Source organism: Rattus norvegicus, chromosome 3 (genome assembly GCF_021556685.1).
Source record: "Rattus norvegicus strain SHRSP/BbbUtx chromosome 3, alternate assembly SHRSP_T2T, whole genome shotgun sequence".
In the NCBI taxonomy this organism is placed as follows: Eukaryota; Metazoa; Chordata; class Mammalia; order Rodentia; family Muridae; genus Rattus; species Rattus norvegicus.
The window spans coordinates 136,964,015-136,980,748 of record NC_141536.1 but is presented as its reverse complement, the minus strand read 5'-3'; the positions used below and the strand labels follow the sequence as shown (position 1 = coordinate 136,980,748).

The following is a 16,734-nucleotide window of genomic DNA, read 5'->3' as shown; positions in this document are numbered from 1 at the left end:
AATATAAAAGTGAAATATAAGGTGAAACTAAGCATTTATACAAATAGAAAATGCTATTTAGGAAGTAAGTGTCCAATGAATTAAATCCAGCTGCTCTACCAATCTTCTTTTTGATGGCATCCTAAGTTGTCTTCTACTATTGCTATATATTGCTGCCATACTTAGAATTTCTTCCCTACTTCGTTCAGTATCCAACTTGAAATACCTGGTATGTTATCAATGTTTGGTCTAAATGAGAAAGTAGGTAAATAAGAAGAAAAAAAGATTGAGGTATATCCAAGCACTCTTTTACATGCTAAAGACTAAAAAGACCTTAAAATGGCAAGCCAAGAAGAAAGTGTCAGATCTGGACAAGCAGGAAGTGTCAGATCTGAGGAAGCTGAAGATGTGGTAGGTTCCTTTAGAGGATAACTTGAGATGAAGGGTAGTTTTGGTATAGACAGAGATTTGAGGATGATGGCTACAAGAAATAGAAAAGAGAAATGTTAAGATGGGAACACTTGGACCATGTATCTAGCCTTGATCAGCATTATAAAGAGTGGCACTTTTTGCTTGCTAAGCATGTTAATTCCTCTGTTTATTGAAGCTCCTACTACTACTGTTATTTGATTATCTGGCGATAACCTTCTTGATTTCTTTTTATATATTGGATATTAGTCCACTATCAGGTGTAGGATTGGTGAAGATATTTTCCCAATCTGATGGTTGCAGTTTTGCCCTAGAGACTTTGTCGTTGGCCTTACAGAAGCTTTGCAATTTTAGGAAGTACCATTTCTCAATTCTGATCTTAGAACATAAGCCATTATTGTTCTCTTCAAGAAATTTTCACCAGGGCACATGAGAACAAGGCCATTCCCCAATTTACTGTATTTACTTGAGTGTATCTGGTTTTATGCAGAGGTCCTTGATCCACGTAGAATTAAGATTTGAACAAGTTGATAAGGATGGACCAATGTGCATTTTTTCCATGCTGAGAGCCAGTTGAACCAGCACCATACACAGAAAATCCTATCCTTTAAGTGGATATTAGCCCAAATCCTTGTATTACCCTTGATGCACAGAACACATGAAACTCAAGAAGGATGACCAAAATGCAAATGCTTCACTCCTTCTTTAAAAGGGGAACAAGAATACCCTTGGCAGGGAATAGGGAGTGAAAGTTTAGAACAGAAGCAGAAGGAACACCCATTCAGAGCCTGCCCAAACTGTGGCCCATACATACAGAGCCACCAAACTAGGTAAGATGGATGAAGCAAAGAAGTGCTGGCTGACAGGAACTGGATGTATATCTCTCCTGAGAGACACACCCAGAATGCAGCACATACATAGGTGAATGCCATCATTAAACCACTGAACTGAGAACGGGACTCCTGTTGAAGGAATCTAGAAAGGACTGAAAGAGCTTGAAGGGGCTTGAGACCTCATATGAACAACAATGCCAACCAACCAGAGCTTCCCGGAATTAAGCTACTACCCAAAGACTTTACATGGACTGACCCTGGGCTCCAACCTCACAGGTAACAATGAATAACCTATTAAGAGCACCAGTGGAAGGGGAAGCCCTTGTTCCTGCCATGACTGAACCACTTGTGAATGTGATAGTTGGGGGGAGGGTGGTAATGTGGGGAGGATAGGGAGGGAAACAACCATAGAGAAAGTGAGGGGAAGAAGTTAAGGGGATGTTGGCCCTGAAACTGGGAAGGGGAATAACAATCAAAATGTAAATAAGAAATACCCAATTTAATAAAGATGAAAAAAAAGAAAAAGAAAAAAAGAAAATGCTCTCTTTTATACACTAGATGGATTTAGCTCTTTGTTGAAGATCAAGTGACCATAAGTTTGTGGGTTCATTTCTGGGTATTCAAAACTATTCCAATGATCTACCTGCCTGTCTATGTACCAATTCTGTAAAGATATAATCACTATTGGTCTTAATGCAGATTGAGATTGAGGATTTTGATTTCCCAGGAGTTGTTTTATTATTGATGATTGTTATAGCTATTCTTTTTTTTTTTTTGGTTGTTATTTTGTTATTCCAAATGAATATGCAAATTTCTCTTTCTAACACTATGAAAACTTGATTTGGAATTTTGAGGAACATTGCATTGAATCTGCAGATTTTTTTTTTATTTTGCCAAATGGCCATTTACAAAATATTATTCCTGCCAATCCAGGAAACATGGGAGATCTTTCCATTTTCTGAGATCTTCTTCAATTGCTTTCTTCAGAGACTTAAAGTTTTATCATACATATCTTTCACTTGATTGGTTAGAGTCACACCAAGGAATTTCATATTATTTATAAATATTGTGAAGGGTGTCGTTTCCCTAATTTCTTTTTCAGCTTGTTAATTCCTTGAGTAAAGGAAGACTACACATTTTTGAGCAAATATTATATCCAGTCAATTTGCCGATGTTGTATATTAAACTTAAGAGGTCTCTAGTGGAACTTTTCTGGACACTTAAGTATACTATCATATCATCTGCAAATAGTGATTTTTTTTTACTCTTTCCTTTCAGATTTGTATCATGTTGACCTGACTTTGTTCTCTGACTGCTCAGACTACAACGTCTAGTACTATGATGAATTGGTAGGGAAAGAGTAGGCAGCCTTGTCTAGTCCCTGATGTTAGTGGGACTGCTTCAAGTTTCTCTCCATTTAGTTTGATGTTGCCTACAGATTTGCTATGTATCGCTTTTAGTATGTTTAGGTATAAGCCTTGAATTCCTTACATTTTCAAGACTTTTAACATGAAGGGGTGTTGAACTTTGTCAAATGCTTTCTCAGCATCTAATGAGATGTCATGTGGTTTTTTTCATTTGAATTTTTTATATACTGGATTACTTTGATGGATTTCTGTATATTTAAACCTCCGTGAATCCCTGGGATGAAGCCTACTTGATCATGATGGATGATCATTTTGATGTGTTCTTGAATTCTCTTTGTGAGAATTTTTTAAATTTTTTATTATACATTTCTTTACTTTCATTTCAAAGGTTATTCCCCCTCCTGGTTTCCTGTCCATAAGTCACGATTTCTTCCCCTCACCCTTCCCCATACAAGTATTCTCCAAATACATCTCCCTTATTGCCCTCCCCAATATTCCCCTGCACTGGGGGTTCAACTTTGGCAAGACCAAGAGTTTTCCCTTCCAGTGGTGCCTCAACAAGGCTATTCTCTGCTACATATCCAGTTGGAGCCCTGGTTCAGGCCATGTATAGTCTTTCGGTAGTGGTTTAGTCCCTGGAAGTTCTGGTTGGTTGGTGGTTGGCATTGTTGTTTTTATGGGGTTTCAAGCTCCATCAACTCTTTTAATACTTCCTCTAATTCCCCCCAATTGGGTCTGTTCTCAATTTGGTGGTTTGCTGCTAGCATTGACCTCCATATTGTACATGCTCTGGATGTGTCTCTCAGGAGAGATCTATATCCAGTCCCTATTCTAATGCCTCTTTTAGCTTCATCAATCTTAACCAGTTTTCATGGCTGTATATATATACAGCCGCATGTGTGTCAGGCTCTGAACGGCAATTCCTTGAGTCACTGCTCTAAACTTTGCGTCCATATCCCCTCCTATGAATATTTTCCCCCGTTTAAGAAGGAGTGGGAGCATCTGCATTTTGGTCATCTTTCTTCTTGAGCTTCCTGTGATCTGTAGATTGCATTTTGGGTAATTTGAGCTTTTTGGATAATATTCAATTATCAATGAGTGCATACCAAGTGTGTTTTTCTGTGATTGAGTAACCTCACTCAGGATGTTATTTTCTAGTTCATTCCATTTGCCTATGAATTTTATTGAGTACTTTTACATCAGTATTCATAAAGGAAATTGGCCTGAAGTTATTTTGTCTTCGTGTGGTTTAGGTATAAGCATAATTGTGTATTCATAGTAGGAATTATATAATGTTCCATCTGTTTTTATTTTATGAAATATTAGGAATAGAATTGGTATAATTTCTTCTATGAAGGTCTGAGAGTATTTGGCACTAAAAATACCTGGTCCTGGGATTTTTGTTTGGGACATTCTTAATAACTGCTTCTATTACTTTCTTAGTTATGGAACTGTTTACATGGTTTATCTGATCCTGATTTAACTTTGGTACCTGGTATCTGTGTAGAATATTGTCCATATCATCCAGAGTTTCCAGTTTTGTTGAATATAGGCTTTTGCAGTAGGATCTGATGATTTATAAATTTCTTCAGTTTCTGTTGTTAAGTCTCCCTTTCATTTCTGATTTTGTTAATTTAGATACTCTCTCTGTGAGCTCTGGTTAGTCTGGCAAGACCAAGGGTTTTCCCTTCCACTGGTGCCTCAACAAGGCTATTCTCTGCTACATATCCAGTTGGAGCCCTGGTTTATCTATCTTGTTCCTTTTCTCAAAGAACCAGCTCCTGGTTTTGTGGATTCTTTGTATACTCATTTTTGCTTCTACTGGGTTGGTTTCACACTGAGTTTGATTATTTCCTGCCTTCTACTCTTCATGGGTGTATTGGCTTCTTTTTATTCTAGAACTTTTATGTGTTCTGTCAAGCCAATGGTGTAAGCTTTGTCTATTTTTAGAGGCACATAGAGCTATGAGCTTTCCTCTTTTTACTTCTTTCATTGTGTCCCATAAGTTTGGGTATGTTGTAGATTCAGTTGCAGTAAATTGTAAAAACTTTATAATGTCTTCCCAAAGTTATCACTGAGTATAACATTGCTCAGATTCCATGTGAACTGAGCTTTCTGTTATTTTTGTTGTTATTTAAAAAAAGTCAGTTCATGGTGATTTGAAAGGATGCATGGCATTACTTCAATCGTTTTGTATCAGTTGATACCTGTTTTATCACCAATTATATGGTCAATTTTGGAGAAGATTGCAATGCCCACCTCGTCCAGCAAGAAGACGCAACACCATTGGATTCTTCTCAACAGCCCTTTGTTGCAGGAACACCTCATTGTTGATACGGGGACCCCAAGCAACAAAGGCACCAGCCTTATATACGAAACAGGCTATGGCTATATACTTGTCCTCTAGGGATTGGTGGAGCATGAAATACCTCATTAGCATGAATATCACTCCAGCCTGATAACTGCCGGAGAAATGCCAGGACATGTGCTTTGTGGGTGTTAACCACAAAGGACCATCAGATGTCAGCGCCATCTTTTATCTATATGTGCCGCTCCCTACAGAAGATAGTATGAGTTGCTGAGAAAAATGATATCCTTTTCTGTTAGGATGGAAAGTGTTATAGATATATGTTGAATCCATTTGGCTCATAACTTTTGTTAGTTTCTCTATGTCTCTGTTTAGTTTCTGTTTCCATGATCTGTCCATTGCTGGGAGTGGGATTTGAAGTCTCAAACTATTTTCTGTCCTCACAATGTGTGCAATGTGTGCTTTGAGCTTTAATACATTTTCTTTTATGATTATAGATGCCATTTCATCTGGAGCATAGATGTTCAGTACTTAGAGTTTATCTTGGAGGATTTTTCCTTTGATGAATATGAAATATCCTTCCTTATCTTTCTGACAGCTTTGGTTGAAAGTATATTTACTGAATATTAGAATAGCTACTACAGCTTGTTTCTTGGGACTACTTGCTAGAAAATTGTTTTCCTGCCTTTACTCTGAGGTACTGTCTTTCTTTGTCACTGCGGTGTGTTTTCTCTATGCATCAAAATGTTGTATCTCTTTAAATATCCAGATGGTTAGTCTATGTCTTTTTATTGGGAAATTGAATCCATTTATATTCAGAGATATTATAACATAGAGATTGTTGTCTCCTGTTATGTGTGTTGTTAGAAGCGGAATTATGTTTCTGTGGCTCACTTCTTTTGGGTATGTTGCAAGAAGATTATTCTCTGAATTTTCCTAGGATGTAGTCTTCCACCTGGTGTCAGAGTTTTCCATATATTATCCTTCATAGAGTGGGATTTGTGGATAGATACTGAGCAAATTTGGTTTTCCCTTAGAATATCTTGGTTTCTCAATCAATGTTAATTGAGAAGTTTTCTGGACATAGTAGCCTGAACTTGCTTCTGTCTTCTCTTAGGGTCTGCATGACATTTTCCCAGGAACTTCTGGCTTTCATAATCTCTGCTGAGATGTCTGGTGTAATTCTGTTAGGTCTGCTTCATATATTACTTGACATTATTCCCTTACTGCTTTTAATGTGTTTCTTTGTTTTGTGCATTCACTGTTTTGTTTATTATGTCAATGAAGGAATTTCTTTTCGGGTCCAATCTCTTTGGAGTTCTGTTGGCTTCTTGTATGTTTGTTGGCATCTTTCTTTAGGTTAGAGAAGTGTTTTTTTTTTCCTGTAATTTTGTTAAAGGCACTTCCTGGCCCTTCTTATTGAGTCCTAAATTTCCTTGATGTATTGTGTTAGTAGCTTTTTGCAATTTACATTATCTTTGATGGTTGTGTCAACGTTTTCTAAGGTATATTCTGCCTTTGAGATTCTGTCTTCTATTTTGAATTCTGTTGCAGATGGTTGCATCTATGACTCCTGATCTCTTTCCCAGGATTTCTTTTTTTTGGGGGGGGGTACCAAAATTCTTTATTTGAAGAAATGGTACAAATTAAAGAACTTTTAAGCAGATGTTTCGGTGCAACTTATAGAAAAAATAAAGGCAGCCTGACATGCATGCACTGCCTCAGTGACCAGTAAAGTCACATGGCCTTGGGGACTTCAGCTTAGCTCTCATCACCCTGTCCCAGGGTGTGCTTGTCAAAGAGATATTCTGCCATGCCAGATTCAGGGGCTCCCATCTTGCGTAAGTTGGTCACGTGGTCACCCAGTTCTTTAATGGATTTCACCTGCTCATTCAGGTAATGCGTCTCAATGAAGTCACATAAGTGGGGATCATTCTTGTCAGTAGCCAGTTTGTGAAGTTCCAGTAGTGACTGATTCACACTCTTTTCCAAGTGCAGTGCACACTCCATCGCATTCAGCCCGCTCTCCCAGTCATCACGGTCAGGTTTCTTTATATCCTGCAGGAAGATTCGTCCACCTCGCTGGTTCTGCAGCTTCATCAGTTTCTCAGCATGTTCCCTCTCCTCATGAGATTGATGGAGAAAGTATTTGGCAAAGTTCTTCAGGGCCACATCATCCCGGTCAAAATAACAAGACATAGACAGATAGACGTAGGAGGCATACAACTCCAGGTTGATCTGGCGGTTGATGGCAGCCTCTGAGTCCTGGTGGTAGTTCTGGCGCACTTGCGAGGGAGACGCGATGGTCATGATGGCGGCTGGGCGAGGCGCGGAGGCGACGCTGGAGCGGCGGAGAGACAAGTTGCAAAGGGCTCAGGCTCAAAGCGGCCGGCGGGGGTCGGAGGGGTCGAGCACCAGGTTCAGTTCAAGCACTGTTGAAGCAGGAAATCGCGGCGACTCTGGGCGAGAACGTTTCCCAGGATTTCTATATCCAGGGTGTATCCTTTGTTTCTATTTCTATTTTTAAATCCTGTATTGTTTTGTTCAATTGCTTTACCTGTTTGGTTGTTTTCCTATCATTCCTTAAATGATTTTTCTGTTTCCTCTTTAGGGGCTTCTACTTGTTTACCTGTGTTGTCCTGTATTTGTTTATGAGAGTCATTTATGTCCTACTTAAAGTCCCCTATCTTCATCATGAGATATGATTTTGAAAACAAAGCTTGCTTTTCTGGTGTGTTGGGATATCCAATATTTGCTCTGGTGGGAGAACTGTGTTCTGATGTTCCCAAGTAGTGTTGGTTTGTTCTGTAGGTACTATACATGCCTCTTGCAATCTGGTTATCTCTGCTGTTATTTGCTCTTGCTATCTCTCAAAATAGCTTGATACTCATTTAAGCCTCTGTTTTAGCACTCCTGGAGGCTGACTTTTTCCAGTGATATCTGGGTATAGAGAGTTGTGTCACAGTGTCAGCTCTGGGCCCAGGCAGAAGCCAGAAGTATCCTGTCCAAGACAGTTGTTTGGTGCCTCTGTCCAAATGGCACCAGGCTGATACCTCTAGATCCAGAAAAGGGGGCAAAAGTGGTGGTTTCATCTGTGCTCTCAGGATTGTCCTCATTTTGGAGAATCCAGCTCTCTCCCCAGGGGAGATACATAACCAGGTCAGCTCTGAGAGAAAGCAAAATGTGGAGCAATCCTTTCCCAGACTGCTTTCAATTCCTATGTTCTGAGGTCTTCAGGTTGGTCCCTCAGAGCAGAAGTGGTGGTCTTACTTCTGCTCTCAAACTTGTCAGTGCTCCTGGAGACCAGCTTTCAGCTCCAGGCACAGGCATAAACAAGAGACAACCTGTCCCTGATTGTTCCTAGGATCCTATATCCAGACAGCTTCAGGCTGATTCCTTTTGGGCCAGGAATGTGAGCAAAAGTGGTCATCTCCCCTGTGCATTTCTGGGAGTCCATCTCTCTCCCCCATGTAATCTGAATATAGTGAGCTATGGGTCGAGGTCAGGTCCAAACTTTACCTTCTTGAATGTATCATCATGTACATACAAAGAGTTTATATACTCTCTTTAAGTGTGTATCCCTACCACCAGGAAATGCTTAGAAATCACACAACTTAAAGACAAGTATTAAGACTATAAGTATGGATAATGCACATTTAGTGCTTTATCTGACATAAAAAATAGTATTAAAATACTACCAATGCTATAAATATCACTACAAAAAGTACAGGACTAGGAGATTTCAGAGTTTGAAATATTCATCGTTTACTAGTAAATATTAAGTATATATTGTTTCAGTTAAAATATCTTCTGACTTCCCTGATGATATTACAAAAGCCCAATTATATTTCCTTTTTATCTGGGCCTTGTGGGGTTAGGCTCTGGAAGAACTATAGGCAAGTTTGACTAAAGAGATTGGTGCTCATAACTACTGACTGGGTCACTTCGTTTTCTACTATAGATGAACTCTCAGTTGATTTGAAAAGAAAATTCGAACTCAGCAAGTTGGTACTTCCTGTAGCTCCTGATATAATAGCACTGTGAGGGACTGAAATTTTTGATGCAGGTGTTAGGAGGTTAGATCTGAAAAATCAGGACTCCAGGTATTAAATCCATGCCTTCAAATTTTTTCCCTAAAACTAATGTGAGGTTATAAGCCTTTGAAGATGATCAGGTCCTCTGTTTACAGAAGCATTTTAATGTGAAATTTGCATGTAGGAAAGAATGGCAAGGGCATTTGGGAAAGGCACATGCTGAGAAACCAGGATAAGTGTTAGGTGTCCTCTAAGGAATGAAATGAAAGGAAGGATTCTTTGGAATGGATGAATATCTGGAGATGATGCAGAGACAGGAAAGGTAAATAACAGAAAACAGGGATATATTTGGTAGATGTAGCTAGCATTATCTAGAAAACTACAGTACAGAGCAGACAGTTTTAACTCCCTTACATGTATTGTCCTTTAGTTTGCCAAAGCTCCAGATTCAGTTCTGAGGAAATCATGACTAAAGTACATTATAGATCCCTGCTATTTTTATATTTCTTGCTCTGTCCTGAAAATAAACCATACAACTAAAACTTATCAACAGACACATATGAGCAACAGTACTTAGAAAACCCTTAATTAATAAGGGAATCAGGATATTATATAGATCATAGAATATGGTTGCAATATCAACAGAAAAATGAGATCCAGACAGGACAGTCCTGACTCAGAAGTTCCAGCCATATATACAACAGAAACATAACTTTTTCTGAAAGTTAGCTCCCAACTGACTTTGGAATAAATGATGTCATGTGATAGATACAAATCCAAGCTTGGGATGAAGAAGAGGTCACTGAGTTTGCAATTCAAAACTTTTATCATTGCCATCATCTTTAGTCCATGGACACATGGTCTTATTTTCTAGACAAAAGCATGTTACTGTCTAGAAACTCCTTCTGTAAGCAGAGAATTGTCTTTCCTACCTCGGTTGCTACCTCATAACTCGAGGGTTTATGGACTTCACTCTTGTCTTTGGGACACAATCACACTTGTAACTATACACTAACAAAAATCCTGAAAAGGAGAGGGATTAAGACATTTCCCTGGTTGTCTGCCTCTTGCTAAGTCTAAGGTATGCAGTGTAAGCTGATAAGGCTCCAGGGAGAAAGCTTATTTAAGGAAAAAGTATCACCTTTTCTTATGGTGAAGAGCCAGGATCTATGAACCTGAGACGTACAGTTAAATTGATTCAAATAAAAGATCACATGTCAGCACTAGCTTTGAATATGTTCTAGCAAAAAGACTAAGCCTGAGAAAGAAAACATATGATAACTGTGAAAAATATCCCTTTAAAAGATATAAAAATTATAAGAAATATAAATTGCTAAAGAAGGAAAGTTTAATGTGACAGAGGAAAAACCTCAGGACTAACATTGAATATACAGAGATAGAAATTTTCCGAATAAGCCCATAGATGGTTATCTGAATGGTGGACTAGGACGAGGAAAGTTGATAGGAGGGATCTACTTATTACTTGATTCAATATCAAAGAAACTAAATTTGAAAGAATGCGCATAATAAAAGCACATGAAAAGAAGCAAGGGAAAAATGTATTGAATGTGATGAAATAAAGTCAATGAAGGTTAATACAGTTTAAAAAGGCAAACACAACCATATTGTTTAAAAAGCATCACTCTAGAATGAGAGAACAACCATGTAAATACAGTAAATTTCCTTATTTACTGATGCCATGCAAAAATTTGTAGAACATAGCTAGACCTATGCACTGTATTTAAGATAGAATGGTCATATGTGAAAATCTACATTTTCTGGTGTTCTAATACACTGTATTCTAACTTGAAATAGAATAAAATCAATAGAGAATGGCTAGTTTAACTTTAGGGAATAATCAATAAGATTGGGCTGTTTTCTTGGATTCAGTTTGCAAGAATTTTATTGAGTATTTTTGCATGGGTACACATAAGGTGAATTCGTCTGAAGTTCTCTTTCTTGGTTGAGATTTTCTTTGGTTTAGCTATAAGCGTAATTTTGGCTTATTGGGAATTGGGTGGTGATTCTTCTGTTTTTATTTTGTGTAATAGTGTGGGCAGTATTGATATGACGTCTTCCAGAAAGTTCTGCCCTAAATCCATCTGGTCCTGTGCTTCTTTTGGTTGGAAGACTTTTAATAAGTGCTTATATTTCTTTAGGAATTATCGGATAGCTTAGATAGTTTATCTAATCCTGATTTAACTTTGGGACCGGGAATCTGTCTAGAAAATTATCCATTTCACCCATATTTTCCAGTTTGGTGAATACAGGCTTTTGTAGTGCGATCAAATGGTTTTCCAAATTTCCTCTGATTGTGTTGTCATGTCTCCCTCTTCATTTCTGATTTTATTAATTTGGATAGACTCTGTGTGCCCTCTGGTTAGGCTGACTAATGGTTTATCTGTCTTGCTGATTTTCTCAAAGAACCAGCTCCTGGTTTTGTTGATTCTTTGTATAGTGCTTTTTGTTTCTACTTGGTTGATGTCTGCCATGAGTTCAATTAATTCCTGCCTTATACTCCTCTTGGGTGTATTGGTTTCTATTTGTGCTAGAGCTTTTACATGTGCTGTCAAACTGCTAATGTTTGCTCGCTCATGTTCCCTTTTGAAGGCATTCAGACCTATGAGTTTTTCTCATAGCACGCTTTCATCATGCCCCATACGTTTTGGGTATGTTGTGTCTTCCTGTTCATTAATTTCTAAAACATCTTTAATTTCTTTCATTATTTCTTCCCTGACCAAATTATCATTTGGGGGAGCTTTGTTCAACTCAATGTATATGTGGGCTTTCTGTCATTTATTTTTTGTTTTGTTTTTGAAAACCAGCCTTAGTCCATGGTGATCTTACAGTGTGCATGTGATTATTCAAATCTTCCTGTAACTATGGAATTTTATGGCCTATTTTGGATAAGGTACCATGACATACTAAGAAAAAGGTATATTCTTTCATTTTAGGATGAAATGTTCTACACATATATGTTAAATCCTTTTGGTTCATCACTTCTTAGTTTCTATATGTTTCCGTTTAGCCTCTATTTCCATGATCTGTCCATTGATGAGGCTGTTGAAGTCTCCCTCTATTATGGTGTGAGGTACAATGGGTGCTAAGACCTTTAATAAGGTTTCCTTTATGTATGTAGGTGACCTTGCATTTGGAACTTATTCAAGACTGGGAGTTCAACTTGGTGGAATTTTTTGATAAACATGAAATGTCATTCATTTTCTTTTGGTTGAATCTCAATTTTATTTGATATTACAATGGCTACTCCAACTTGTTTCTTTGGACCATTTGTGTGGAAAGTTGTTTTCCAGTCTTTTACTCTGAGGTAGTACCTCTCTTTGTCTCTGAGGTTGTTTCCTCTATGCAGTAAAATGCTGGGTCTTCTTTACATATCATGTCTGTTAGTCAATATTTTTTTGTTGGAGAATTGGTTCCATTGGTCTTAAGAAATATTAAGGAATAGTCATTGTTCCTTCTTGTTATTTTCCTTGTTAGAGGTGGAATTATGTTTGTGTGAATCTCTTCTTTTGGTTTTGTTGCAAAATTAGTTTCTTGCTTCTTCTAGGGTGTAGTTTTCCTCCCACTGTTGGAGTTTTCCATCTATTATATTTTGTAGGGCTAGATTTGTAGAACGTTATTGTGCAAATTTGCTTTTCTCTTGGATTATCTTGGGTTCTCAATCTATTTTATTTGAGAGTTTTGCTAGACATAGTAGCCTGGGCTGGCATTTGTCTTCTCTTAGCGTCTAGATGATATCTGCCTAGGATTTTCTGGTTTTCATAGCCCCTGTGAGAAGTCTGGTGTAATTCTTATAGGTCTGCCTTTGTATGTTACTTTACCGTCATATCTTACTGCTTTAAATATCTTTCTTTGTTTTCTGCATTTAGGGTTTTGACTATTTTGTGATGCGAGGGCTTTCTTTTCTGGTCCTATTTATTTGGAGTTCTGTATGCCTTGTTGTGCCTGAATGGGAGGAGAAGCCCTTGGTCCTGCCAAGGCTGTATCACCCAAGGTAGGGAAATGTCAGGATTGGGAGGCTGGAATGGTTTGGGGTTTTTGAAACAGGAACACCCTCAGAGAAGAAGGGGGATAGGAGATGAGATGGGGAGGCATGGGGGTTATGGATGGCAAACCATGAAAGAGAATAAGGTTTGAAATATAAATTAAAATGTGAATAAAATATTTTAAAAAATTCAAAAATACCCAGTATCTATGGAAAAGCATCAAGAAAGAAGGAAAGAAAGAAAGAAAGAGAAAGATTATTTTAAAAAGAAAAGGAAATACCAAAAGATGTTTTCCAATGACTCTATGACCAAACACATGTAAAGTGTTTGTCTTCCACTCTTAAATGAGTATTTTGATACCTTTATGAAAATTAGACAAGAATGTGAAAAAATCTACCTATGTTTGGAGTCTAGAACACCTCAATTTTGTCAATACCCAGGCTTTAAAAAAATAATTATGAACCCTAGTCACTGAGCTGCTGCAAAGGACTCAGCTGCCTCCCCCTCAAACCCACTGCTTCCAACACTATGCCCCAACACCCACATCCAAAACCGCAGCCTGTCTTCTCTGGCAGCTGCATTAGCAGGCCATTTCCACTAAGGAAAAGAAATCATATTGTAGGTCTGCTATCCAGAACCTCCACTCTTTCAACCCCTCTGATGATGCAAATAAGGGTGATGACCAGCTTCCTGCTGGAACTGAGGATTATTTCCTTATAAGAATTCAACAGGGAAACAGGAAGACCCTTACAACTGTCCAAGGGATCACTGGTGAATACAATAAAAAGAAACTACTTAAACAACTTCACCAAAGTGTCAGGGTATAAAATTGATTCAAACCAATCAGTAGCCATCCTCTACTCAAAGGATAAACAGGCTGAGAAGGAAATTAGGTAAATGACACCCTTCACAATAGTCCCCAATAATATAAAATATTTTGATGTGACCTTAACCAAGCAAGTGAAAGATCTGTATGACAAGAACTTAAAATCACTGAAGAAAGAAATTGAGGAAGATCTCAGAAGATGGAAAAGCTTCCATGCTCATGGATTGGTAGGACTAATATAGGAAAGATGACCATTTTGCCAAAAGCAATATACAGATTCAATGCAATCCCCATCATATGTCCTACTCAGTTCTTTATAGAGATAGAAAGAGCAATTTGTAAATCCATCTGGAATAAAAAAAACCAGGAGAGCAAATACTATCCTCAATAATAAAAGATCTTCTTGGGGACTCAACATCTCTAACTTCAAGCAGTATTTCAGAGCAATAGTCATAAAAACTGTATGGTATTGGTACAGCAACAGGCAAATAGATCAGTGGAAGAGCATTGAAGACCCAGAAATGAACCCACACACCTATGGTCACTTGATCTTTGAAAAAGAAGCTAAAACCATCCAATGGAAGAAAGACAGCATTTTCAACAAATGATGATAGTTAACTGAGGGTCAACATGTAGAAGATTGCAAATCAAACCATTCTTATCAGCATGTACAAAGCTTAAGTCCAAGTGGATCAAGTACCTACACATCAAACCAGATACACTCAAACTAATAGAAGAAAAAGTGGGGAAAAGTCTTGAACACATGGGCACTGGGGAATATTTCCTGAACAAAACACCAATGGCTTATGTTTTAAGATCAAGAATCGACAAATGGGACCTCATAAAACTGCAAAGCTTCTGTAAAGCAAAAGACACTATTGTTAGGACAAAATAGCAACCAACAGATTGGGAAAAAATCTCTATCAATTCTACATCTGATAGACAGCTAACATCCAAAATATACAAAGAACTCAAGAAGTTAGACTCCAGAGAGACAAATAGCCTTATTAAAAAAATGCGGTACAGAGCAAACCAAAACATTCTCAGCTGAGGATTAATGGATGGCCAAAAGGCACCTAAAGAAACATTCAACATCCTTAGTCATCAGAGAAATGCAAATCAAAACAACCCTGAGATTCCACCTCATACCAGTCAGAGTGGCTAAGATCAAAAACTCAGATGACAGCAGATGCTGGCAGTGATGTGGAGAAAGAGGAGCACTCCTCTATTGTTCATGGATTTGCAAACTGGTACAGTCACTCTAGAAATCATTCTCGAGGTTCCTCAGAAAATTGGACATTTCCTTTATTGAGGACCCAGCTATACTTCTCCTGGGCATATTCCTAAAAGATGCGCCAATATACAACAAAGACTCATGCTCCACTATGTTCAGAGCAACCTTATTTATAACAAGCAGAGGATGGAAAGAAGCCAGGTGCCCTTCAACAGAGGAATGGATTCAAAAATGTGGTACATCTACACAATTGAGTACTACTTAGCTATCAAAAACAATGACTTCATGAAATTCATAGGCAAATGGAGTGAACTAGAACCATGCTGAGCGAGGTAACTCAATCACAGAAAATCACACTTGGTATGCAAGCATTGTTAAGTATCCACTTAGCCGAAAAGCTCAAATTACCCAAGATACAATCCACAGACCAAAGGAACCTCAAGAAGAAGGAGGACAAAAATACAGATGATCCTACTCCTTCTTAAAAGGGGAACAAATAATCCATGGGAGAGGACGTGGAAGCAAAGTGTAGAGCAGCAACTGAAGGAATGGCCTTTCAGAGTCTGCCCCACATGAGGCCCATATATTTACAGCCACCAAAACTATGTAAGATTGATGAAGCTAAAAAATGCATGCTGAAAGGGACCGGATATAGATCTCTCCCGAGAGACATTTCAAGAGCATGTCCAATATAGAGGACAGTGCTAGCAGCAAACCACTGAACTGAGAACAGGACGCCCTTGGGGGAAGTTAGAGGAAGTATTGAAAGAGTTGAAGGAGCTTGCAACACCATAAAAACAAGAATGCCAATACACCAGAGCTTCCAGAGACTAAACCACTACTGAAAGACTATACATGGACTGACCCAGGGCTACAACTGCATGTATAGCGGAGAACAGCCTTATTGGGGCACCAGGGGAAGGGGAAGCCATTGGTCCTGGCAAGGTTGGAACCCCAGTGCAGGGGAATATGGGGATGGGGGCAATATGGAGGATGTATAGAGGGAATACCTCTATGGGGGAGGAGGAGTAGAGGAGATGCAGGCTTATGGACAGGAAACTCAGATAGGGAATATCATTTGAAATGTAAGTAAAGAAATGTGTCTAATAAAAATTTTTTAAAAATAAACTAGTGAAGGCGTTTAAAAAGAAATTTGCTTGCAATTGTACTGTAATTGAACATGTAGAATATGGAGAAATAATTCAGCTACAAGATGACCAATGCAAGAATATATGCCAGTTCCTGATAGAAATTGGACTGGCTAAGGACGATCAGTTGAAGATTCATGGATTTTAAGTGCTTGTAGCTCTCTGAAACTTAAGTGAGGATTTCCGTCCAATGAGTAGAATTTCCCTGGTGTCCCTTGTCACAAGTTTAGAAACCTTACAGCTTGTCTAATGTACTCATTTAGGGTCCACTTTTACCTTGGAGTAGTGTAACTCCTTCATGCAATAAACTGAGAAAAGCCAGGTCTTGAACCTCATTTACATAGGTTAAGCAATAATCCATGACAGTTTCTACCCTGAAACAAAGCAATAACAGGGTTTCAGGCAAGACAAGAACCCCCAAATCACAGCTGTGTAATGGGTATGTGTGACCAGAAGTTCCTTGGGACTCCCTTGAGAGAGACCCCAACCCTAGAAGAGTATCACCATTTGAACAGCTCAGGTGACTGAGAGTATGGTAACTAACACAGCTATGTCACTATATAGAGTCTCTG

General features: G+C 38.4%; 2 pseudogenes; one reads left to right on the top strand and one right to left on the bottom strand.

Annotated features, from left to right (window-relative positions):
- Nucleotides 6,527-7,394, bottom strand: Fth1-ps5 (ferritin heavy chain 1, pseudogene 5; annotated as a pseudogene).
- On the top strand, nucleotides 7,228-16,310 carry Eif1-ps6 (eukaryotic translation initiation factor 1, pseudogene 6; annotated as a pseudogene).
- Nucleotides 16,311-16,734: the final 424 nt, after the last annotated feature.